The sequence below is a fragment of the Pseudopodoces humilis genome, chromosome 6, assembly GCF_049639895.1.
Source record: "Pseudopodoces humilis isolate 2021_Gansu_Grassland_sample_001 chromosome 6, ASM4963989v1, whole genome shotgun sequence".
NCBI classification, from domain to species: domain Eukaryota; kingdom Metazoa; phylum Chordata; class Aves; order Passeriformes; family Paridae; genus Pseudopodoces; species Pseudopodoces humilis.
Genome location: NC_142205.1, coordinates 37,487,791 through 37,515,752, shown reverse-complemented (window position 1 = coordinate 37,515,752; position 27,962 = coordinate 37,487,791). Strand labels below are relative to the sequence as shown.

Below are 27,962 nucleotides of genomic sequence, written 5' to 3'. Positions count from 1 at the left end.
CATCTGCCCTGAAATCTTTAAACCGTTGTCCAGGATGTTTAATAGAGAGATAAAAGGCATCATCTTCATACACTTACTTGCTGCTCATCAGGTAGAAAATGCAAGTGATACCACTGATCATCTCCATGGAATTGAGAATAGTGGTTTTATAGATGTATCTTCTAAGATTATCTATCTTGTTTCAAGCAGATGTTTATGTAGATGTTACTAGTGATTAGTTGTGTTCCATGATTGCTTGTTAAACTGATGTTGGCATGTAACCTGTAAGAAAGCACTGGATCCAGACCAAGTGGCTTATAGTAGGAGGGATATGAACCAACAACAGAAATCTGACACTCTATCTCCTTGTGGGGGAAAAAAAAAAAAAAAAAAAAAAAAAAAAAAAAAAAGGGGAAAAAAAGGAATTCCTTCAAATTACGCCTTAGTGGATTATGTAGCAGTAATTAATGTATTTAGAATAAGTGACACTCAGGAAGGTTTTGCATAATTCGGTCATAAAACAACTAGATTTTTATACATACAGTAATTTTTTTCTGATCACTGATGCTATTCTTTGGCAGCTGAAGAAGGCACAGGAGACTATTTGTAAAACAGATGACTACAGTGCAATAACATGACACTTCTTTCCTGAAAAAAATTCTGGACACTTGGGGTCTTGGAAGTCATGAGTAGTGGCATAGGTGTTATTTTAAAAGAGCTAGGAGGTATTAAAGGGCTTAGAAGAACAACTTGAGGCATCGCTTCTGCAGTATTGCATTAAACGTGTAGCCATCCCACCCACTCTGTCACGCAGACAAAAAAATTGTGTGGCAATGGTGGAAACTTTTGCCTCGCAGAAGAGCTGATGTAAATTCTCGTAGCAACACTTTTGTGCAGCCGTATGGCAATATGGAAGACCCTGGGACATTTCTCTAGGCTGTTGCAGCGCCTTCTCAGGTTTTTCTGCTGGCTATGGATGTTCCTGGAGGGGAAAAAAAGCGGACTTCCAGCCTGGGACCCGAGCATTTTTTGGCAAAAAGTGTACTACAGAGCCACAGTTGTTGCAGCTCTGAGGGAGAGTTACTAAAACTTAGTCTGCGGCAGCGGGGAGAAACATCCCGATGGCGACTCTCCGCGGGAAACCCACGTCTCCCTGCCGTTCCCGGCAGCCTGGTAACGCCTCCCGCTCGCATCGGGGCGCCCGGGGCGGCCGCGGGACTCTTAACGTGAAGCTGCCGGAGTGGGACGCGCCGGCGGCGGCTCCTCAGTGAGTCACGGCGCGGAGCTGCGCCCCGGGCCCGCCCTATATAGCCACGGGTACCTGCGGGCGCCGCTCCGCTCCGCGTCCCGGGAAACCTGCGCTCGGGAATGTGAGAGCTGCCCGCTCCGCCGTGCCGAGGTAAGATGGCAGGGCGCTTGCAGGAGTTTGCAGTGACGTATCTTCTTCAGATGAGGTGAACGCACGGCAGAAGCGGTGAGGGGCGGCGAAAGGTCAGGGCACATGAAATCACGCTGTAATCGGACCGGGCTGACGGCCTTTCTTTCGGGTATTTCTACTTTTGATCTACCCTTTCATGCTCTTTTAGTTTGCCTCATCGTCTGTAGTCGCATTCTAGTTTGGCTGGTGCACTTTATTTGCCGACCCCGGCCGTCCCCTTGGTGTTTCCAAACGCAGAAAGGATGCTTTTGTGGCGGCAGCGACTGTGCATCTCTGTAGCCCAAAATCGGTCCTTAACAAATATGATAGGGCGGTAAACTATGAACGCCTTCTCAGCCTCCTTTCTACGGGACTTCTGTAGGAACCCAGTGATAGTTCTGGATAAGAGAGTTGGTAATGGGCAGGAGATTTGATCTTTTAGAAGATTTACTGCGACTTCTTACCAAAATTAAATTAAACATTGGAGTTTTGGGTTGTCCTGTGGAATTCATGTCTATAAGGAAGACATATTTGGTGATCTAGCACTTGATGTACTCTTGCAGCTTAATTTTTTGTCTAATGTTTATCGCTGGGTGTTGAAAGGAATTTTGTGTTACTTAGTAACTTTGTAACTTAAAATAGTAACAGTTTTGGAGGTTTTTTCCCTTCTTTTCCAAGTCTGCAGCGCACATCGGGCATTTGTTTAAATTTTAGTAGTGAAGACAAATAAAAAAAGGAGAAAAAGGAAAAAAAAAATAAAAGAAACTTTCCTGGCAGTAGGCACATAATTAGAAAGAAGGCTGGGAAAAGTAAGACTGGCCTTTTTTATAATGATGTGTTTACAGAAACTTGGAAAGCAGAGATATGCATTGGCTATCAAAGAGAAACCAACGTCTGCTATTGGAACATTTGGGTCAGCTTTATATTAAGGAATATGGCACTGCAGAGCACACATCTAAAAATAGGAGTGGACACAGTCAATGTTTCATTAGGCTTTGAGGTCAAGAAACTGTTTTTCCATGGTATTCTGTGGCTGTATTGAACTGAAACCATGATTCCTGTGAACAAACCTTATATTTCTGAAATTAACTTCATAACTTCATTATTTTCTTATATTTCTGAAATTAACTTCATAAGATGTATTACATACTGTGCAGAAAGTTTTATCTTCCCTCATAGGTTTGTGTGCACAGAGATACACTGGATTTCTGGGGTGGGAAAAGTTATGATGATGTTCTTTAAGAAAGCCCAGCAGTTTTCCAGACATTCAGAGCTGGTCTGTGATTCATAATGCATACCAGACATAAAAGGATTAAGATATGGAACTGATAAAAGAGGATGGAAAAAAAAACCAGAAATAGTTAAATGGGTATGTCCATTGATTGTATCTAAACCACTTCACTATGAAAATGGGACAAATACTTTTGAGAACAAGATTCTGAGAGATTGTGTTGCATCCTGTTTTTGGTTGGGGAACAAAATCCGAAAGAACTGTCTGTGAAATGATGTTATGGTACTAATCTTCTTGGCCAGAAGGAGAAACCCTGTGGGAAAAGGTGGGGGGCAGAGGGATAAGAGTTTGAATAAAAGAAACTGGAAATATGGGGTAGGAGATATACAGATGATCTTGCAATGTTTGAAACACATAGGAATATGCAGGTAGGATATTGTTGGAATTAGGAGTGTCTCATTTGGATAAAACAAATCCTCATCTTTGAGATAGTGTAAATCTGATAGTGCATGTCATCTTTGAGATGAGGTTTCTTTCATCTTTGAGATAGTGGAAATCTGATAATCACAAAGTCAGAATTTACCAGGTTATCACACACTGCAATCTGACGTAGCAATTTTCCTAAAATTGAAAAGGTGGATATGTGGTAAAGGTTTGTTAGCGGCTGGCGGATATATGTCGCATAACTTTTCTTGTAGCTGGGTCAAGGACATTTTTTCAGTAAAAAACTGTCCTAAAAATTTGAAGTGTGTTTTAAGTAACAATTAAAAAACATTAATGTAAGATAAATGTTTTAATGCTGTTATACTTACTGAAATCCTAGAAAATTCTCTATTTTTTTCAAAATGTTCTTAAGTTTCTTCTTTTTGTTTTTTTTTTACTGGCAAAGCTGATCTTGCTGGACATTCATGCACCAATTATTGTGGGCCTATTGACTAGCCCGAGTCTACTGTTTTCTCTTTGCAGACTGTGATGATTGCAACATAGAAAACTTTGCACTGCAGAATTTTTTTGAGCTTATATGATCATTGTGGAGGGCATGATAGTCTAACTGCTCCACAAACAGGAGCGTGATTGCAGTTTTGTCATCCACTTAGTGGTCTGTGTGACTGCAGCAGCCATTTCTAATAGCTATGTTAGAAAAGCATGCCTCCTTTTTTGTAAGAACACAGTGGTAAATCTGATGAGTAATGTTCAGCTGTTGGGCTTTAGGCATTGGAAGACCAATGGAGCAGTCTGCCTGGAATTGACCTGTGGGATGCTATGCTGGTCAGCCTACTTACATGGAGAATTTCTTCTTCCTTTCTCCCTTTCTCCCTTTCTCCCTTTCTCCCTTTCTCCCTTTCTCCCTTTCTCCCTTTCTCCCTTTCTCCCTTTCTCCCTTTCTCCCTTTCTCCCTTTCTCCCTTTCTCCCTTTCTCCCTTTCTCCCTTTCTCCCTTTCTCCCTTTCTCCCTTTCTCCCTTTCTCCCTTTCTCCCTTTCTCCCTTTCTCCCTTTCTCCCTTTCTCCCTTTCTCCCTTTCTCCCTTTCTCCCTTTCTCCCTTTCTCCCTTTCCTCCCTTTCCTCCCTTCCTCCCTTCCTCCCTTCCTGCCTTCCTCCCATCCTCCCCTCCTCCCTTCCTCCCTTCCTCCCCTCCTCCCTTCCACCCTTCCTCCCTTCCTCCCTTCCTCCCTTCCTCCCTTCCTCCCTTCCTCCCTTCCCCCCTTCCTCCCTTCCTCCCTTCCTCCCTTCCTCCCTTCCTCCCTTCCTCCCTTCCTCCCTTCCTCCCTTCCTCCCTTCCTCCCTTCCTCCCTTCCTCCCTTCCTCCCTTCCTCCCTTCCTCCCTTCCTCCCTTCCTCCCCTCCCTTCCCTTCCCCTCCCCTCCCCTCCCCTCCCCTCCCCTCCTGCACCTTCTTCGTTCTTTCTTTTACAGAATTTCTTTCTATTACTCTTTTTCAAAATAATCCATGAGAGACTTACCTTATTGAACTTATGTGGTTCTCAGCTGGGCAGAGTAAACAGATTTTACTTGTAAAATCATGTAGTTGATGGAAAATACTGTATTCCTCAAACAGCAACTTAATTTCTCATCCAATTCTACTTAAATTAGCTGCTTTGCAATTTTACTCATGCCAACATTCATGTGGATCCATGTGCCTGGGAGCAGAGTAGACTGTCAGTGAGTGTGATGTCATGTATGTAGGTTTTTTCTCTGTGTATAGCATAATTTTCTGTAGATTATGAATACTTGTACACACTACACCTGAAAGACATGAAGATAAAAGACCTTTGGGTTTAAAAATCTGAGTTTCTAATCTGAAAATGTGTAGATAAGTGCATGGAGTGTAGTGCAAAGAAACTGTCTGAAAGGTGAAGATAGCATATGCAACATTACTTGCATAATATCAATATAAAATGTTTTATGTTATTGCTATGTGTTTTTTCATTTGCTGTTTACTGCTCAAGAAAGGAGTCTTCAAGTATGTGGGGGTCATACTGGACCTTTGCTGATCTGCAAAGGGTTGGTGACCCTAAGGTTTTGTTTTCCCAATAAAAATTTAAGGATGATGTAGAACATATAAATTGACTGATAGTCCCAGATACATTCTTGAGAACATAATAATTGACTGGAAACATTCCTGCTTTCTTAACAGATAGCATTTCACTGCTAGATTAAGTAATATTGTTCCCTTTGGAGTGTAGTGCCTACTCACTTAATAATAGATGCATTTGGAAGAATAAGGAAGAATATGTATGGAGTAATTACTAACCAAATTTTAGTATGCCTAGAAGACTAATTTTAACCTCTTACCTGCAGAAGGTGAAGAGTCTTGTGACCACAAGTGTCTGAACTTTTTTGAGCATTATAGATTATTTAACATTTTTGTATTCATATAATTAAAAATATAATTATCATAATTAAAAATATAATTATCATGGAAGAAGAACCAATTATTAAGGCAGTTCTTTTTACACGTGTAGTCCACTTTCTGGATTAGCGCATGAATAGAAAATTTAGGAAATACTTTTCCTCCACATTTCTGTCTAGACCCTTACATGGTCTTTTTCCCACCTGCTTGAGACATTCTAACCTTTGCCAAGGCAGGAAGTTTGTATTTCCTTTATTGAAGCAGAAAGTGATTGTAATTAGTGTATTGTGTATGGCACTCCTCAGCACTTCCCCCTTCCACAAAGGCAAGGAATTTTAAGATAAACAGCACTTATTTTTATATCAATAAATAAATATAGTGGGCTCAGTTTCTTGCTGGGCTTTTTCTGCCTTGTGCACCTGTGTGAGGTGAGCCAAGAAGCAACTGAATCTGCTTTATCTAGTTTTCATAGTGTGCATATCTCTCCAGTGATAATTTGAGTAAGAAATCTTTGATTAACTTAGATTATCTTAAACCATTGTTTGTAGCAGTTACTAAGAATTCTTTCCAGTCCTACCCAGGACATTCTTCTGAGCCTGGGAAACTGTATTCATTCACATCAACAAAATATGTTCCTGTTGAAATTTCTCTTTAAAATGGGCTTCACATTTTGTTTGTTACCAATATCAGAAGATGGTCTACACTCTATATGGTAGAATATTACACAGAATAAGAAAAAACAATTTTTCTAATTTTTTTCTTTGAAAAACCAATCTTATATCACACTTCGCTGTAGTGTCTTTCAAGCAGAAAGCAGTAATGTGGGGTTGAGTTCCTTCCTCAGTCTTAATAATATGGAAGAGTTACTTGGTTGAAGGGTTGAGTCTATGCATCAGGAGCTTCTATACTGCATTGCCAAAGTGCCCAAGTTCTGGTAAATGTTCATAAGATGGCACATATCTTATTTGTTCTTTTGGGATTGTGTAAAGATTTTTTAGAAAAAGACAATTATTTGCAGACATGATGTGTCAGCCAGCAGAAATGTACAGGAAAAGATTTTTTTAGTTTTCATTGGCAAATGGTTACATTTTTTTTTCCAGGCTTAAATGTAAAAATAGATTAGCACACAAAAAAACTGTTTTAGTGGAGGTAACGTTTATACCAACCATATTACCCCACTGAATTCACAGTAAAGACTGATACTTGTTTTGTACGCTACTGTACGCATTATGACAACACCAAACCTGAGGTGTGCGTGTAAATAATGGGAAAACACAGGGTATTAAATCTATAACATTCATATTTAGCTTTTACAGTCTCAAGTGGATTTGTTTCAATCTTAGCATTTACAAAAATTCTGTTTGTTCTAAAACATAAGGCCAAGAAGGCTGATGACTCCGGGCCTGTATCAGCAATAGTATGGCAACAGGACCAGGACTGTGACTGTCCCCCTGTACTCTTCACTGCTGAGGCCACACCTTGAGTATTGCATTCAGGGGCCTCTCACATTAAAAATGACATTTGATGCTGCAGCATGTCCAGAGAAGGGCAACAAGGCTCATGAAAGGACTAGAGAACATGAGGATTGGCTGAGGGAGCTGGGGATATTTAGCATGGAGAAGGAGAGGCTCAGGGGGTCCTCATTGCTCTCTACAAGTGCCAGAAATGAGGTCTCTTCTACTATACCTGCAGTAAGGGATCAGAGGTAATGGCCTCAAGCTGAGAAGCGTGAGATTCTGATTAGATATCGGGGAAAAAAAAATTTATGTGGTTTAGAAGTTACAGTAGTCATGCTGGGTTGATGGTTGGAGCTGATGATCTTAGAGGTCTCTTCCAAAATATTGAATTGTGATAAAGATTCAGTCTGCTGGATTTAATTTTTAAATTGCAAATTAAAATGAATTCCTCTCCAATGATGAAAAGAGATGTGTATCAGAAAGGAAGAAATGCATGCAGGCAGTATCTGGTAGATTGGACAAATTTCATTAGGAGGTACTGCCTGGGGTCACCAGTGAATAGAAAAAAATAATGGAATATTTAGATTTTTTTTGTACTTCTTCTGCTACAGATTCGTTTAAAAAATATAATTCCATTTCTCCAGCCACACTGAATACAGAAATCTGGTTTAAATCAAGACCCACATGTGTTATAGCAACTTTTCTCAGGAGCGCCAACCTGCTGGGTTTAGGCCAAGCTTTCAGCTGAGCTTGCTCCGACCCAGTTTTGCACCTTACTCACAACTTAGAAAACTTATCCTTAAAATAGCATAATTCTTTTTCTGTAGTTGGTTTTTGAAGTATTTTTAAATTTTTACTCTATGGCTGAATTCATTCTTCTGAATAGGTTGAATCACAGTATGAAAGGACTCATTAGAAACAGAATTGTTTATTTCAGTTCTAAGTGCCATGTGTGTATGTATATCCAGATGTGTGTAAAATGCTTCTAACTTCAAAAAACAAATTATGCAGATTTTTTTTATGAGAGAAGATAATGCAAGTCTGTTGTCCTTACACAACATAAAATCTCTATCTGACTTATGAGGGTGCTTTGTTTAAAGCAGCTATTAAAGTGAAAAACTATTTTAATAGCAAACTTTGGCCAGCAAGGAGATTCACCAAGGCAACGTAGAAAGTTTTGCACAAATGAAAGTTGAATTTCCTTGCTCAGAAACTCAGTGGTGCTGTATTTCTGTTAGCCCACCTCACTCTACTTACTTTGGCTCTGAAATACAAAGCCTTGCTTTACAGTGTTTGAAGGTTTCAGGAGGGCAACCTAATTTATGGTTATTTTGTTTTGACCCAAGATCTAGTAAAATTTTTTAGTACAAGTGAAGCTTTGAAAATCCCAGGGGTGATCATAAGATTTTGTGGATGGGGCATTTTCATGCAGTCTGTGTGTGATTTGTGTTTTGTGTTAAAACTTCCAGGGAATTTAATGAAGGCATGAGGTACTTGGTATTATGTTACTGATGATGAGTCTGTTGCAAAATGCCATTTATTTCTGCACAAATCTAAGGTGCCTAAAACCAGAATTACATAAAGAGAATTTAAAGGGAATATTGATGTGCACACCTTCAGACGTGCACATCAACAAATGTCATTCAGAAAAGACATTTTCATGAAAAGAGTGTCTGGGTTTCAGAAGGGTTCACCTGTATTTCTCAACTGACAAGCTACCGGACTGTATTTTTCTCTATAAACTGTAGATTATTTTCCTTTCCACAATACATCTCTTCCTCATCTGACATGATCAGTTTCTACTTCTTTTCTGTTTCAAATACTACCTGATAATTTTCATATATCCATGGCAATTCTCACGTGCATGAGTTTGATGTCCTGCTGAATAGTGCTTATTTTTTCACATATAACATTTGTAGGCAATTTTTTCAGGCAGTAGATTGCTATACTGCTTGGCTGTGCTCTAGGAGAAAGTCTTGGTTTCCTATAAAACTTTATAGTTTTCCTGTCTTTTTCAAAATCTGGAGATCTCTATGTGATGTAAAAAAGGGAGACACCTCTTTTGTCAGTGTCTGTAGGCATATGAAATACATAAGGTGAGACTGTGGAAATTCACACTGTATTCAAAGTACATTGTATTGTCTTATGAGTCTCTAGGATGTTACATGTGGTTTCCATTCCTTTATCTTTAGTGACTTTTGGAATTTCTGCTATAGATGTTACAATTATTAACTGTTTAATAAGTGGTTCATCAGGAATTTCTGGAAAAATGATTGCTTCTGTTTTCTGCTTTGTATTAAAATACTTAAACCTTTTATTTATTTTTTGGGGTTTTTTTATGTTTTTTTTTCATTTGTTTGTTTTTTGAAAGATAAAAAGATATCCTATCAGTTGTATTTCAGAAACACTTATGTTTCAACACTGATTTCATGGATATGCAAGTGAATTAGATGACTGCTGCATGCACATTTTCCACACAGATGGAGAGAAAAAAGGAGTGTCTGTTAAGATAAAATCAAAATGATATGTCAACATTTTCTAAAACAAAGGATGAACTTTCAGCTATTGACTCTGAGGTTACATCTACAGTTGTCTGTGACCCATAAACAGCAGCAAATTTAAGTGTTTCTGGGATTTCAGAAATAAAAATTATGCACTGATTCTAAAACTAGGTTCCCACATCTCCCATCCTTTCAAAAGTTAACGATCATGTTGATGGATAGGTATAAAGAGAGAATTAATATAAATAATGACATTTATCTGAATCACATGAAATACCCAGGAAAAGGAGCAGGAGGCCCAGAATCAGGATCTCTGCCAGGTTTCCCTCACTATCCTCTGTTATATGGCTGCCATCAGCAACCAGCTGCATGCAACACATCAGCCTTCTCTGCAGCCCTAGCTGGAACATATTGCACCAATCTAGGCTTGATGTCAAAGGCATGTCATGTGGCATGCGGACTGGCACGTGGTGGAACCATTCCTGGGATGGTGAAGTTTAGCACTGACCACATGCATCGCATGTAGCCCAAAATCAAGGACTTGGTTTCAACTCAGAGGAATCTTTTAAGGAGGAAAGCAATGCTTTTTGGAACAGGAGCTGATATCTTAAAGGAGCAGGGGTTTGTGATTGTCTAAGCTGCAGCATATCCAGCTTACTTCAACAAATGATCCCAGAGATTCTGCAGGATCACAGAAGTATTAAGAAAAGTAGACCCCAGAAATACACATAGAAGAAGTTTGATACAGGATACATTTATAAATGAGGGTATTAACATGTGAGCACAAATGTTATGAGTTAGTTTTGGATTCTTTGATATCCAGGTCTTGAGATGAAGCAAGCGATTTCTGCTCTTCTTTAACAGATCTGATTATTATCTGTGGGCATGGCTCTGTGTGGTGAAATGTTTGGTTCACAAAAAAGTATTGAAATCTTTAATATTAGATTCAACATGTTGTTTTACCAATAGGCAATAAAATACCGCTGATTTCATCCTCTTTTGTCTGCAGTTTGCTTCTTCTGCAAGTTTCCAGACAGACCTATTTCATCCTCACTTTTAACAGTTCTTTGAAACTGTTTTGTGACTTCATAAAGTTAACATTCCTGTTGGGTAAAAACATTGGACTTTTTTTGTGGTAGAATGTAGCTAGAAAAGAGGGTGACCTAGGGACAGTTAATTATAATAAATTTATAAAAACATAAAATAAAAACAAGAAAGTAATAAGTATAAAAAAATAATAAGTATAAAAAAAAAATAAAAACAAGAAAGCTCTGTTGACCACTGAGGCTAATTGTCGGTTTGTAACTAAAACACAGCACTTGCATTATGTCCTTTTTTGGGTTAAGAAGATAGATGCTTGTGCTTTAAGCATTTCTCTCTACAAATGCAAGAGACAGGCCCTGTTTACTGAGTGAATTCTTGTATGAGTACTGAATCAGAGGAACTGTTTGCAATGCTAATATTTAAGGAACATGCTCATTGATAAGAGCAGAACTGAATAGAATTGGAATGCTTTTAAGCGGGAAGCTGATCAGCAGTAGATGAAAGCTGAGGGAATTGAGTGAATTTGTATGAACTCTGTGATGCCCAGTATTTTTGCTTAGTAACCTCTCTTTTTCTCCTAAAAGATTTATTATGTCTGCTAGAATTCCCAATGTTGGCAGAGCAAAGTTGATTACGCAGAGTAATGGAGGATTGACTAATCAGAGTGAAACTGGGATGTTTGGGAGAGATTTGTAAAACTTGTGAATAGTCTCTTTCTAATTAACAGAAAGGCCAGGGACCCATATAAAGAGTGATACAAGACAGAAACTGCTTGTCTGAGAGATTAAAATTTTCACAAATTCATAATTAAATAATGCTTACTGTGCTTCTGAGTTATGGAAATTCTCTCTCTCTGTCATCATTGATGGTCTCTTTGATAGAGGTAGAATCATGGAAATTTGCTGTTAAGCTTCCCAAGTTACTGATGTTAATCTTTCTGGTTGGTTTTTGAAATTGTTCTCAAATGCTTCCTCTGTTTAATTACCTCAGATTCCTCAAAAGTTGTGTTATAGTTTGTTCACTGTTTTACATGAATTTGAAAATGTCTTTGTTGTGAGACTTATGAAAGAATTCTAATAACTAATATGGGTTAGTTTCTCAGTTAATTACCCTTCATTTTGAAAACTTTAGGGTTTGCTAAAATTATGGACCGGTGGTGAAGTTTGTAGAATAATTTAAGCTAAGTAACTGCAACATGCTTCATTAAGGACAGAAAAGAGGCAGTGAAATAGTATTTTGGATACTGGGAGACATGAAAAATGTATTTTCCATATTGAGAAGCAGCTTGATGTTTCAGAGTTTTCCTTGGATGCTCTTAGATGTATCCATTCAGGTCTAAATTAATGGTTTGTCCAGTAAATTGCTGAATGTGCCTAATAGTCTTATCTGTAATCAGGTCTTGCACTGCACAGACTCCAGTCATATGAGTATTGCACGCTGATGTGCATGTTGTGTGGACAGGAACATGTTTAAACTAAACTCATGCTTTGGGTTAAATGAAACCATTTCAGTGCCTTTTTCCACAAAATATTATTAGTTTTGCTATTATGATAGTACACATTATCCAATGTTTCTGACTATTGTCTTTCTACTCAAATTCTCATTGAAGTGCTAACTCTTACGATTTATCTGTGTCATGTTTCGATTTTTTGCTCCCTAGTAAAGTAAGGATTACATTTACTGTTGTTGGTGAATTTACATATTGGCCTAAATACTGAAAGATAGATAAGCCACCAGAAATAATAGTGCTGTACATCATATCCAGGCTAAGTCAGACAATGGCTAGGAATAACTCAAAGTTATAAAAGTCTCTAGGAGTTACTTCATTGTGTTCCATTAACTCTAAACTTTGCTGGTTTTGTTCTGTAATAAGTATAAACACCTAAGTAGTTTGGAACGCCTGTTGTGGTAGGAGTATTTTTCTGATATAATTTCACCAGCCCAACTGCTTCCTTCAGTTCCAGTTTCATGTTTCCTAGCCCAAAACAGAGGAGAAAGCAACATTTCTAAACTGTAGATGAAAAGTGCATAGAATTGCTACAACTGGTTGCTAAGCCAAGGTTAACTAAGTGATAATTAGGTGATATTGAAGGAGATACCTTCTGAGTTATACAATTCTAGGCATTTTAAACTATTATTCAGTTGATGTTTCTTCTGAAGCTTCATTGTCTGGGCTGTCTCAAGATTGCATAGAAAAGACCTTTAAGATCATCAAATCCAGCCATTAACCCAGCACCACCATCATGTTCACCATTAAACCATGTCCTCAGGTGCCATATCCACACATTTTGTGAACACTTCCAGGGATGGTGACTCCACACTTCTCTGGGCAGCTTGTTCCAGTTTACAGTTTGTAAGATATTGCTTGTGATATTATTTGTTTGTAATATTATTGCTACCATGGTCATTTAACAATAAAAGTTCTCCTGAGCTTGTGAGAAATTCTGCCATACCACTTATTCCCATTTTTTGAAGCAGATGATGTCATTCATCACTCTAATTTAGACTACCTGGATTTTTATGCCATGATAAGCCTTCTCTGTGATCTGAATATTTAATTAAATATTGGAAAAAACTACAGAGTGACACCAAAGGCAGAGAGTTAATATCCACCAAAAAATTCTTATACTCCTTTATATATAGGGGCTTCTTCCAAGCACAAGAGAAAGATTTCTGCATTTTCACTGGTTAAACGTGCTAATAAAGGTTGATGCAAAAGGTAGCATATTCAGACATTGTAAAAAGTTTTCTGGAAAGAGTATGGAGACAGATTCACTTCAGTCACACTACCAAATGCTTGTCAGGTGCTTTCCATTTCTGTTGTTACTGATAGGACTCAACCTGGGACCTGGGTATGAAACCTTTACATCTTCAAGAATTTAGATACCATTTAAGTAACAGCAAATTATTGAGATACTTCATTCTCCTTAAAAAAATTAAATATTACTCTGAGAGCAAAAACTAATTTTTTTAATGTATTTCAATACATGAATGAATTTTATACATAAATTTTCAAATTCACTTGAATGAAGTTAAATTCATATGAAAGTTGCCTGATTTTCAGAGCTACTAATTACTGTTTCTCCTGTTGGTTTCAGTGGTATGTCTGGGTGCAGCTTTTCAAGCAAGGCAAACACCCTGATTCAGAAGCCAGCATGGTGGCCCCCCTTGGCCACATGGACCATTTACCCACAAGACACCAATGTGATGGATGGCGAAAATGGCATTTATTGCAGGAGAATTTAACATTTTATAACCTATGGTCATTGTGTTGCTCCCATCTGCTTTCATCACAGCTAGGTGCTATTGGCTAATTGCAGAGGTCATTACCATATTACGGAGAGGGGGTTTACTAACCTTCCGTTACATCCTGATATCTTCCAAACGCCAGGCCTTAGACTACAACATCTGGGTGCTTGAACACACAGGCCACTGGTTTGAATTGCTGAATTCATTTACACAAGTTTGGAAAGCAGGTGTAGCTTGATTTTTCTGTGATAAAACAAAAAGACGATTGTATTCAACATATATGTGCCCAGCTGGCACATCAGTTCTGCTTGTGGTTACTTGCATAACAGTGGTGGGATGGGTGAGTGAGAGCCTTGCAGTTGATTTTTTTCCATTACACCTAATTTTAGCAGATGTTTTCTCTGATTCTAAAATGACACAGCAACACACAGTATGGCAGTTGAAACCTAAAAGTTACAACTTACTTAGCAGGAACTCTGTTGTCCAATCAGCTGGTTTTGGTGAAGTTTTATTGTAATACGATTCAATTAATGTTAGATAAATATAGGTGCCATATTATTTTCAATCTTGTTTTAACTTCATCTGCTTTTCCTGATGTTTTCTCAAAATTAGGCATTAGTTGAAACCACTGCTAAAATGATAGTTTAGAAAATGAACACTGGCTGATGCTAATAATCCTAATATTGTTTTAGAAAAAAGAAAACCTAATTATGGAGTAAGTAGCCAATTAATGGATCATCAAAAATACACGAAGATGAAACTGGCCAAGTGAATATTGTTATTTATACCTTTGTCATTCATGCAATCAAGTATTAAGCTACATGTCCTCATTTTTAGGCCTGTACTGTGTTCTTGGTAAGAGTGTAATATTGCACAAATACCCCTGTTTGAAATCTTCAGACAGTTCTAGCAATGCAGGTGAAATTTTCTCCAATTATTCATTGAGGATAAGTAATTATTAATTTTTATTAAAATAACAATAATAAATAAAATATAGTGAAATAAAAATATTAAAAATAATAATTTTAAAACCTGGCACTAACCAGCTCGAAACTACTTTTCTCTCATTGTAAACTAAACTTTGGCTTTACCTCCATTAAAGACTTCATTCATTTTTGTGGCATGTATTTTAATTCATTATTTTAATTCATTTTTTGAATTAAAAATGTATATGTGAAATAAAACTTTAAGATCTTATTAGGTCATTGCCATTGAGAGAGTAAACAGCAAAGTCATCCGTATAAGAAGGGATGTAGAAGTTCATTCTTATCCTCCACAATTACCAACTAAAGAGAGTCTTTTGCAAACCCTGCTTTGGCAGTGTGAGCTATGAGAGGTCCAGCTTTCAGGTGCTTGTTCCTGGGCAAGCAGCACTTTGCTGCTGGACCAAAAGAGCCCTTTTGGGTGGCTGCTCTTTAGTCTGAAGGAGTGAACAGGCTCAAGACTTTAAAAAACCAACCAACCAAACAGAACTACCCATCACCCAAAACCAAGCCACAAAAAAAACCAACGAACAAGCAAACCCATCAATTTACCCAATTCTATGTTGACTTTCAACTTTTAAATCACTTGCTCTTTCTGCTAGGGTTCTGAGCTGTTGTGCCATCACAAATGGAAGTGAAAGTCTGGGGTTGGACATAAGAATTATTAAGGGATGTCTTACTAAGGAGGACAGAGAATTCATGGTATTGTAAGATCAGGTGATTGCTAAGTGAGAGCAATCACAGTGATACTCAGTGTAGCTCAGCTTACATTTATTTTTTGCATTCCTTTGCTAGATTAGTATTTTCTTTACTGAGACACTGCTGTAAACATGGCAACAATTACTGTAAATTTTTAAAGATTGTTTGCTGCACAGCTGCAACTAAAAGCAGTAGAAGCCACTCAGTGAACTTCTCTCAAACGTTTTTGGAAAAAGCAGAGGACAAAATGACCTACCATGACTTTTTGTACTGTGGTAAATACATTTTTGTGTTCATGTGTGTCTGTGTGACAGTGCCTCAATAAATTATGTTCTCAATAAAATTCCATGCCAGCAAATACAGCATGCAGACTTGAAGGGGAAGTGAATTTTTGCTCGGCAATATGCACATTAGAAATACAATAACCGTAATTTATGTTTACATTAATTACAACAGGAACATAAATTTCTCTGGGCTCTTTTCTTCTTCATGTACCATGTGGATTTCTTTTCATCCCTCAATATATGACACAATAAAGACTAGCAATCTCAGTAATGGATGAGAAAAACTGAGTGCAAGGACTTGTCTTTTTCTCAGAGGAACCTTTTAGGTCCACTGGGTTTTGCTGCACATATAATTTATTTTCATTGTGTACAGTCAAAAAGTCCTATTGTTTTGGTGAAGAGCTCAGCCTATGTGGGTGGCAACATCTGTCTCTTAGTAAATAAATATCATATAATAATTGGCAGTAATTAATTTATTCGAAGTAGAAGATTCTGTCTTTTTGAGGAACACACAGAGTAAGCAGCAAATGAAAGTACGATAGATGTTTGTGTCCCTGTCCTATTTATATCTGCTGGATAGACCTCTGTTTTTAATTTGTTGGTTTCTAGAGGAACTTCTGAGTATACAGAAGTAGCATCATAGAAATTAGAACTTCATCCTTTGCTTTTTATGGGAATTATGTACATTTTACACGTCTTTTCTTAGACATTATGCAACTCCCTTGCTCTGTGGTTGGTGACATTTAAAAGGTGTTTTTTGCTAGAGAGTTTTGTTTCGATGTTGTGCTGGGAGGTCCAGCTTCATGTTCTAGCCCTTTGCAGCTAATTGCTGGCCTTATATGATGATCCTCGCTGAAGAGTTTGTGGACACTTGTGAGTGTTTAAAGCAAGATGTTAAGTTGCAGAGAGGTTTCCTATTAAGGAAAAGTGATGTAATGTCAGTGGAACACTGCCAACTTCTCTCTGCTCATTTTATTTATATTAGCTGCATACCAAAGAAAATGCTCCATAAAACACAAGTGAGTGCTCCTTTCTATATTTAGCCAAGCTAATATACTAATACCAGGAGATTATGTTTATATGCAATTGAAAGAATTATAAAAAGATTTGGGGGCATCTTACAGAAATAAAAGAGGTTGAACTTGGGAAAAGTAAATGCTAGATTTGCTCCTGCTGCATAAAAACACTAGGGTATTTTTTCAACATTTATACTTCCAAGATACGTATTTTTGTGCTGGAAAACATTGTTTAACATTTTAATTGAACTATTTTGCTGATTGTTTAGGGAACATAAAGTACAAGGAAGTTAATTACATTGATCTGAGCCTTTTTAGTCTAAGCAATGCAGATGTCTCACTTTTAACCAATTGGCAAGATTGATGTGATTAAAACCAAGCTTGCCATTCCTAGTCTGAAATATTCACATTCCTCTTCATACAGAATACAGTGCAACACTGTGCTCTTTTGGCAGTTTTAAAAATCAGTTTGGCATGTCTTTGTTCATCACCTTCTCTGACTTTCTTTAGAACTACTTTTTAAATGAGTAAATGAGTCTCCTTTTAAACAAGTAGATTTTTTTTCCCCCTGGCTTTTGTTCAACTCTTTGTTCTACAGCTGATGGTGTTGATAAATAATCACAAGATTTCTTCCTGACTCTAACAATGTTACTTCATAATGCTGTTAAACAATTTGACCTTTTCTGTTAATTCTACTCCTACATGGTGACACTAGCTGGGTGTGGTAGTGTTGGAACTATGGATCCTCCCTGATACTAATTCCACCTAAAAGAATATTCCCCACCAAGAGTAGCTGAGTATGTTTGTTGACTGATAAATAAGAGCAGTCTTACTAGTTAACTAACACATAATGTATATAAAAAAAAAGGTACTTTAATAAATTAAATGCTAAGTCTAGTGTGACTGTGAAACCACGTGATGTATTATGAGTTCTTCAGTTGTCTCATGAGCTAAGTTGTGGGTGGGGGAAAGAATTTTGGGTAGTGTTATTTTTATCTGCATTACTGAGAGATGCGCTGAACATTTTATGTGTTTTTTGCTCAAATCCAAGTTGTCTGTCTTCATTTTGAAGTCTGTGGTTTACTGGGATGGCTTCTAAAGTCAGTCTTGAAGGCAGTTTTCATACATTCTGACGTTTATCATCAAATTTGCACACTCAGAAGTGCACTCTGGAGGTTTTCCTAACTCTCTAGGAGGCTGTACTACTAGTCATGTGAGATGCCAAAGAGGATTGATGAGAACATTTGCCTGTGTATCTCCTTTTGACTAGAAGAGTTAGAGCAACATGACATCAAACTGAAAGCCAGTAGAAAAAGGCAAATGATCTTTTAGTCATATCACAAATTGGGTATTACTGTTTCACTCATCTGGAGCTTGTTTTGGAAATATAAACCTATGTAATATATAGAAGATTTGAAAACGATTGTGAGGTTCTGTTGCTATTTCCAAGTATGCAGATCTCATTCATTCTTAGTGATTCATTGGGGAAGTAGATCATGCTGCTAAAAATCATGAGAAAAAATTTTGAGTCAACCAAGGGTCGAAAAACATTTCCTTCAACTATGAATTATATGAAACTAGGACTTCTGCCTTATGGATTCCTCTTAATTTCAAGTATATTTTAAATATTAGACAAATTTAAACCAAACAAAAAAATCTTGAATCATAAGATGCCATTTCTAGTATTAGGCTCTTGCAGGCAAATGTTCTCCCTAGTGTGGAAGATCAGACATAACTAATCTGTGAAGTATTGCCTGGACAGTGTACAGCAGGAATTATGTGCTATCAATTCTTGCTTAGCAAAGTTTGTTTCCCCATTTTTTAAACTAAGGCCTGGTGGATTGCTGATTATTCAAGTAACTTTAATACTGAAATCTTGAAGTTCATTTGGAAAACTGCAGTCTCTGAAGGTTTATGAAATGACCAAAAAATGGACAGCTTCAAACAACACTGCCTTTAGGGCGTGAGAATGCAATTAGTGTGGTAAGTCTGAGTGCATGGACTCATTACAGTCTTGGCATGAGAAAGATGATGACTGTAAGGGAATGTACTTGTTTTCCACCAAACAAAAATACTAAGCAGCAAAGTCTGTAATTCTGGGTGCTCACTTTCCCTGATAGATAGCACAACTAGTTGGACAACTTAAATGTCCTTGCCTTATTTTGTACCATTATGACAAAAACTACTATTTTTAAAAATTCTTTCTGGTTTCTCTAGCTTTTTGGCTTTTTACTTATTCATTTTTCTGCAGTAAGTTATTATCATATTTTGTATGAATTGTTGAATCAATTAGCTGACCTCAAATTATCCAAATGCTTTTGTTGTTGTGTGCACTTTTGTTAAGTGCTGTGCTTGAGGTTTCTACCTGAAACAGAATAGGAACAGGAGGATCCTTCAAGTGAGAAACAGAATCAATGTACTGTGTAAATTTTACTTGTGGCTATAGAGTAGCTTAAGTAAACTGGCCCAGAGACAAAAGGGTCATGCAGGTTCTAACACCTCAAATAACTTTCCTTGAGTTCACAGTAGAAAACTGTAGACGTTATTTTAGACCAGTGTTTTCCAGAGAATGAAACTTAGTTTTCCCAAGAATGAATCATGGTTTTGCAGAGAATGAAACATGATTTTCCAGAGAAGCTAGCATATGTAGTGAGATAGAAGGTAAAGTCATGAATTTTGATCTCAATATTGCTGAAAGGAACAGGATCATGTGGAAAGTCATAGTGAAAAAAGGAAGAACCGTATAATCCACACTGATGCTGACTTTAGTGCTACCAATATTGGTATTGTCAATATTCTTCTGTCTTTGAAGTAACCTGAAAGTCCTAAAAGAAATATTTGATATGGAACTGTTGGTTGTTTATCAAAGCACAGCCTGATTTTTCTCTTGTTCTATCTCAGCTGTTATTGAGGTAAATGATTCTTAGAGTATGAGCTGTTGTGATACTTGTACAGAAGGTTTACACACAATTAATGTTGGCTTCATTGTGAAGGATATGTATTGCAACTTCTACATCTTGCTAGCATGTACAGTGATAGAAACAAAGCATGGATTCCTTTTTTCTAATTTCAGTTTACTAGCAGTGATTTACCAATAGTTTAGAAATGTAATTTAAGTAGTCTACTTAGGTTAAGGAAACTATTTATAGAATTTGGGTTGGAGGAGGACCTTAAAGAACATATAGTTCCAACCTTCCTGCTGTGGGCAAGGAATATGAGCAGGAATAAAGTCCACATACAATTTTACATTCAATGTAATTTAATTTCAGTGTAAAATTTTTTAATTTCAATGAAATGTAAAAGCGTTTTACAATAGGGACAATAAGGATAAAACAAACTGCTGTTGGTCAAGATAAACTAAATGAACTTTACTGTAGGAGTAGGTAAACCACTCTCCTTGTCATCCATTCTGGGATGTTCATTTTAACATAAATCTTATCTTAATAAATATGGAAAAATATAACTTGGAACCCTTAAATCAGACAAATTCTGTTTCTAATGTTCTTTCTCTGCGAGCGTCCAGCTCCAGGCTGAGAAGGTTCATGAGTCATCAAAATAATGAGTCCATAAAGAGCAAATCTTCATAATTGTCAGACAAAATTGTTTTAAATCCTGAGAAATACACTTTGTAACTAGCTTTTTACAAACTACTCTGTGATCAGGCTGAAAGCAAAAAAAAAGACATGTTTGTTTTGTCTGGGAGGTTTTTACTGCAGGGCAGATGGGAGGAGTGGAATTAATTGGTTTCTGGAGGTCAGCTGCAGGCAATCAAGTAGGAGAATCTGTACTAAAACACAGAAAGAGTAAAACTGCTAACTAGGATAGGTCAATACATTATCTCTGAGTATGAAAATGTTAAATAATATGCAAGATACCCTATTTTGGACATATATTGCACGTTGTGCACTTTGAAAGTGTAAGTGAACATCTTATAAAGAAAACCCTATAAATCAAATAAATTAATTTTCAACATACTTGTTTAGGAAGAGATGTGTTTGACTTACCAGAAATTGACACACAAAATATAAAGTCAGAACCTCTTGGAGCATATATGCTTAGTTTTAAAAGCGTCTTAGATTATATGGTTTGGCTAACACTTCATGGTAGTTTATTCATTGTATAGCCTATATTAGCAAATAGTACACAGAAACAAGGGTGGCTCCACAGAGTGAAGTAACATGTTGAGGGCGTGCACACTTATCTGCACACTTCAGGGTCATTGAGCTTGGGGTTTTGGTTTTTAGTTTTGGGCTACCTCTAGACTATTCCATGAACTGAAGTTCATTAGTAGCTCAAATTGGTTAGTTCATTTTACTTGATAGGAAGGGAGTTCATGTTCTCAAGAGGCTTCTCATATCCATGAGAAACCAGAGAAAAAGGAAGTGGGAAATGGTTGGAAATTTGTTTTAAAAGCATATTTCTGACCTAAGCGAAAACCCAAATGCAGATGTGTCCTTACTGTTCCCTTAGAAGTGCCAGGTTCCTTGTTTTTGGCTAGTCACCATGTTGGTCACAACTTTATTTGGGAAGTAAAGAAATATAGTTCTTCCTTTCATTTTCTCTGTGTAAGACAGCTGACTGCTTTCACTGAGAGCTAAGCAAGATTCAAAAGAATTTTAGGGAACGAACCAGCCATTCATACTAATTGCCACAGTATTTTTTCTATTGTTTATTTGTGTTTACTGTTATACGTTTGCCTGTATGATTCCTTCTTTTTTATGTAGTTATACATCACTTAAGGTGCAGATTAATACAGAGAAACCCTTACTATATGTCTCCCATACTCAAGGTTGTTTGCTATAGTAAAAAACAAATAGTACATGAAGTGAATCATCTTTATGGAATGTATTTTCACTCTAAAGTACAAAAGAAATTATTTGCTCTTCCATTTATGCATCAGGTATCCCATTTAAGCTTTCCAGAATACTTAGCTAGCAGTTAAAAAACAATATAAATAAATTCACCATTACATGACTATATCTATTTATGAGGAAAATTCTGTTTAAAATTATGTGTTGCCATTGCAAGAAGCTAGTTCAGGTTGTATATCAGTGTCCAAATTTGTGTAACACAAATGCATTGTTTCTCTTTGTGATGACAGGGAATGTCAATAGTAATGGTCAACTCTGTTCAAATGTTCAGGAGCATAATAAATTCTGACTACTTAAAAGTAGGTTTTGACTGCAGTGACATCTATGTACAGATTTTGCCTTTGCTTAGTAATCCTGCTGAAAGATTTTAATTTTTTTATTTATTTTTTTTTATTTAGCCAAGCAATGGGGAAATTATGTTTATAATTCCACTGCAAAAAGTAAAGGCTCTGCATATCTGAGGGTGCTTTAGCAATATTTTGGGTATCATAATTTTTCTCTGACCCCTACACCCCTGCATTCTAAGTAATGATTTCCTACACTTCGGCCAATTCAACTGCAGATTGGAACCTGTATTGTAATTAATGTCTGGGTACAATTTACCTCTTAATAACATAACACTTCTAGCTTTCTTTGTCAGTAAAACCTGTTGCCTCTGTAATATTTTAATTGTTATATCCATCACTGGATAGCCTGTGTACTATTTGTGCAACACAATTGAATTACCAAGCCAGACAGATTTTTGACTACCAGACCAATTGTTATGATCTAACCCTACCAGAGATATGAAGTTTTGCATTTTTGCTAATGCTGTATTGTATCTTTATGACTTCTGGGAACAATGAATGTGCACAAGGGCACCATTTCCTCTCTTTCTGTACCCAAGCTAAATGTGTTATCTCACTGGTGCATGTTTTGAAAAATGTCCCCGCAGTAGTATTGAGGGGTAAAAAATGGTTCCTGTCTCTAAAAGAAAGGCTTGTGTTTGCTGAATACTGGCACTGTCTTTGCTGTTGGTTTCCTTAGCACAGAAATTACCTTGATGTGTTTGACAGATAATCAAACCAGAGTGGAAAATGGGCACAGCTACAACTGCCACTTTTTAGGATAGATAGAAGACTTTTAACAGCCAAATTACAGCAGGACTTCCTTACAAAAGAGTTCACAAACGATGCAGACCGTTTACACTTCTCGTACGTGTGCATGAATTTTCTTAGATGAAAAGTTAAGTTCACCTTCACACTGTGCTCATAAGACAATACCTGTGTTAGTTCTTGCACCGTATTTCTTCTTCTAGGACTGTGTTAGGTTACATTGAAACTAATTATAATAACCAGAAAAATGGAAAATTTTTGTGCAAATCTGCATTTTCAGATTGTTAAGCTTTGAAGGGAAAGTAGCGAAACTATTAAAGGGTTGCAACTGCTGGAGATGGTTCCTAGTTATTGCTCTCCAGTTACCCAGCATGAGGTGTAAATGTAATGACAGCCTGCATCCTCCCTGTAATCTGTTAGCATAGACAAAATATACCCCTGAATATTTTCATGTTAGAACACAAACTGGTACTGGTTTCTGTGTGTTTTTTTTGTCATTTGCCTATCCCATCCCTTCATCACCTGCTTCCCCCCATTTCTATTTTAACTGATAATTCTAGTCTTACATATATATATATATATATATGAACCCTTGCAGCATTTAAAACAGCCTTTTTTTTTTTTTAAATTTTTTTTTTCTTTCACGATGTAAGGGACTGTTCAGCCTCAGAAAACCTAAAGCTTGTCTAAATGTATTTGAATTGATACAGTCTGGAAGCTGTCTGTGTGTCGAATGCATAGCAGTTTTTGTTAAAAGAGGCAACTATTCTCCCTTTACTTCACATTCTTGCCTTGACATATATGTACATTTTTAACATTTCTAAAAATAAGCAAACATTTCTCCAGTGGATATTTCAGTTGGAATTACTTTTGTATTCTGAGTATTTTTTTCCACTACATCTGTTAATTAATTCACTGGCAGATTAAGTTAGGTTTTGGGGTTGTTTTTTTTTCATTTTTAACAACTCAGTAACTGACAAGTTTGGTAGAAAACTTTAAATTGTATTGGGAATTTTGTCAAGAATAGAATTCCAGATATCCGTGATTACTAGCACATTTTGGATAAGTTGGTATGTATATTTTAGTTTCTTAAATAGCAACTGTCAGAAGTAGTTAAGAACATTACTGATTTTCAGCAGGTACTGTATCAGTACAATACACATGTTGTGCTTATAGAAAGCAAATTAAATATCTTTAAGAGCTACCTGGCAGATCTGTCCTGCCAGCTGCTGGGAGCCACAGATGCAGAAGCAAATATCCGGTTTGGCTGCCCAGGAGCTAGAGAGATATAAATATATATGATATATTCTAATTTTTATAAATTAAGAAATTGTGGAAAATAAATAATCCTGGCTTCTGTTATATAGCTACAGAAGTCTAGAGATAAATATATCTAAATGTACACATATGAAAAATATATTTATACATAGAGAGCTGCTGACATGGAACTTGGTGAGAAGAGGCCCTGCCATTTGAGACAGTATGATAGTGACTGTCTCCCTTTTGGTAGAGCTCCGGCATAATTCTGAAGCAATAGTATTGAGTTAGAAGCTAGATCTTCACTGGAAAGTGGAGTTCATGGAGGTGTAATTGTTACCCCAAATACACAGACATTTTCTGGCATTGTCTTTGAATCTTAGAAAAATAGCTCAAACTTTTAAAGTTGTTCTTAATTGTTATTATTTTTCATTTAAGATATTCTTATACCTTCATTTCAGTTGTATGTTTTGTACATTTCTGTAGAACTGCACCATCTGTTTCTCAAAGAGCAGGTCACTGCTAGGATTGTGAAGGGACTGGTCTGCTTTTGCTCAGGAATGAGTTGAGACAGAAGGGAGCTCACTATTCTTCCATACCTTAGATAAATAGGACTCCTTCTTTCAAACAAAAATTGCTTTTCTCTGTCTGCTTTCCATTTTCTCCTTTTCTTTTATTAAGATCAGGAGGGACAAAATTGGGAATTTTACAAAGTTATAGAAAACATCACTTAATCTTAGTTCTTTACCTATGGTCATTTATTTCCATTTACTTTGTATACTGTGTTGTAAAACACTGACTAAATTTCAATGCCATTGCATTGCCTTTGTGGTAGGTGTAACTGATGTACAAATGCTTCAAGGCTTGAACAGCATTTCTCTACCTCTGGAGAACTGCCTCTTCCAAGAGAGCTAGTTTGGATAGAAGGGATTCCATATAAACTTTTGTGTTTAAAGGTACACAAAGTTGATGATTAAACTGCAAACAGAAAGATACTTCCCAGAAGAGGGAGAGACACTGTCTCTTGTAATGAGCTTTATAATGTAAGATAAAAGTAAAGCTGGTACATATCCTAATAGTGGGAATATGTGAATGAGCCTAGGAGTGAAGTATGAAGGACTTACTGCATTCCTGGAAATGCCATCTGCTATAATGTTCTCTCCAATTCAGTAGCCAGGTTGTGTTGAGACTTTGAGAGATGTACAACCACTACCTATTCCCCTCCTTGACTCCACTGTGTTCAGGCACTTGGAGTTACAGTTCCTGATGGGGGCTGTTACCAGTTTAATTCTCAGTCACAGACTGCTCTGTTTTCAAAACAATGTCATACAAAGAGGTTATCAGGAAGAAAAAGCATTATGAAAATGGGATAAAAATATAAACCCAGCCTATTGTAATTTAAACCAAGTACATATCTCAAAATATAATTTCTCAAGTAGCTATTAAACTATGGTGAATATATTGGCATTCATAGCTATCCACCAAGAAACATAATGTCTCATGTCGCTAGTCTTTGCTTTTGACATCTGTTTTCAAATGTTTCTTGCTGCCCCTTAGCTCTGAAAGTCACCACCTTACTGAGCACATTCTGAGTGCCCGGTACCAAACCTGTGCATGAAGCTGCTCTTACAGGCAACTTGTGTCAAACCTCACCTCTTTTGTAGCTAATGTCTGCTTTCATTAACATCTTACTGCCTTACTGCTTGCATTTTTTAACTGTTTTAGCATACCTATTAGATCATCTGAAAATATATTTTAATATCTTGGTTAAGAATATCTGGTATTGGAAAAACATCACAAATTCTAAAGCAGAACTTCTGAACATATTTATGTAGTACTAGGCCTGCTTTTCAGTGAGGTGATGAAATTTCTCAATATTCATTTTACCCTAGCTATGTGGGTTTTTTTTAATGTCTTACCTTTACCATTTACTGATTGGATTTGCTAAGAAATTACTTTTAAATGCTTATTCTTATATTGTTATAATTAATTATTTGGCAAAACAAAAAATTCCACATGAGAAAATAAGTTTATGCTCTATTGTTTAGACAAGCTTGATGTGTTCCCTGAAAGCATGTGTGCCCTTTAAAATTACAAAACATATTTCAGCTAATTGGAAGGAGGATGTAATTACAATTAAGTTAGTTTTTCTTGTAATCTCATCCAAAAATTAAACTCTTTTAATTCCCTTCTTTGTTTCACTACTAATGAGGGCTGATGCCCTTCCATAATTTTGGCAGCTGGGCTCCCTGTCTTTGTCATAGCAGTTATCTTTCATGGACTTACCTATGTAGAACTTCCACCACTGATGGTGTCATTCCAGAGAAACACTGGTGAATTGATAGTCTTTCCTCTCCCTTTCTTCTTCATAATGACATATCTCTAGGATACCTCTCCTCCAGAAAATAATGCAGCAGTGTCTGATGTTAAAAAAACAGCTCTGAGGTAGAGAACATTCCTTTGCAGACAAGGACTGTGCATGAAAATTTGCTCTAAGATGGTCTTTGTGGTTTTTTGCCCCATGGACTGATGTGATAACGGTTGTATTTGCCTGTTATTTCGCAAGCAAACAAACACTCAATTTATGTGGATTCTAAGCTGACCAAAAGCTATTCAACTGGAATTAGTACTGTCCTGGGCTAATAAACCCCAATTTGCAGGCATACATATTCCTGCAGCCTCAAGTCAAGCTTAGTGTGAGAGTCAAGCAAGCTCGATTTTGCCTGTCACCGTTTTGTAGACATACCCTGGATCTGGTTTCTGCTTCTGCCTGGTGGGGTCAGCAGCAGTGCAGCAGCAGTGCTGCAGAGCTGCACTTGCATTGACAGGGCCATAGATGGGCATTTGTGGGATGCTGCTGGCCAGGCGCTGCGCCATGTGATTTGGCAAATGCAAATATAAAGGTCTCCAGACATGACACTCCTACTTGCTTTCAGCACATGTTGGATAAACATAGGAGTGTTGGAGACAGCTAAGTTTCTTCTATATTCAACACCTCATTTACAGTGCTAAATTTTCTCCTTTTTTCTTTTTTTACCTTAGTTTGTCTATAATAAATAAAAAATGAAAAAAATTCAGGGTGATTATGATGAAAAATGAAAAAAACCTATTCTTTAATAATTTTAAAGGTATTGGACATTAGGTCAGCAAATATTCAGGCCAAAGATGCAGAATGAGGTGAAAGTAGTAACCTTACAGGGTTTTCTCTGTCCAGTCAGAGGTGACCTGAACTGTTTCTGTAATCAACTAAACAAGTTGAATGCTGATGGGAACTAAGATTGTGTTGTTTTAACCAATTTAAATAAAGGCAACTGTTAAGTAATTTCATAAAAATAGAAGAATAAGTTTTCAGCCTGCATGCTGTGGAGTGAAAAGTTGAACTGATAGGGATTTAGAGTCTCTATTGTCAACATTAAAAAATTAATGGTAAAATTTACAAAGTGAACTGTAACATTTAGGTGTTCTTGTTTCTAATTTAACTAAAAAAGAAAAAGTTAATCTCCCTTTAAGTGATGAAATTTGTATTGAGTGCGCTTGAATTGAATCATCTTTACAACAACACCACCAAAGAAAGGCAACTGTTAAGTATAGTAACTGATTTTTCAGTTTTCTGCCCTAAAACAGCTTGCTCCCCTTTTTCTTATCTAATCAATCTCCTTTGGCCTGAGATAGTAAGCAGAATTATTGTCAGAAAACATTTTCTGTGAAATGTAGATGGCTGGAATATCAAAATTAATCTTCAAGTGGAAAATATGATGTTATTGCCATTTCTAATTTTGTTGCTATCAACAAAAGTATATTGTTGTGCCAGAATCATACATTCATAAGCCATGCATTAGGCAGACTGCTTCTAAAATTTCTGCTTAGATGACCTAAATTATATATAAACAATGACATACTTGTATACAATAAAGTATATTAAATACACAGAAAAGGTATATGTGCACATGCTGAAACTGTGGATATCTGGAGTATTGAGATAAAGTTACATTTTCCAGCTGAAAAACAATTTTTAAGCAAGTCATGGATTG

General features: G+C 36.8%; 1 protein-coding gene across 2 annotated transcripts in view; it reads left to right on the top strand.

Annotated features, from left to right (window-relative positions):
* PALLD (palladin, cytoskeletal associated protein) overlaps window positions 1–27,962 on the top strand; it is a 186,745-nt gene that overhangs the window by 118,687 nt on the left and 40,096 nt on the right. The window lies entirely within an intron of this gene.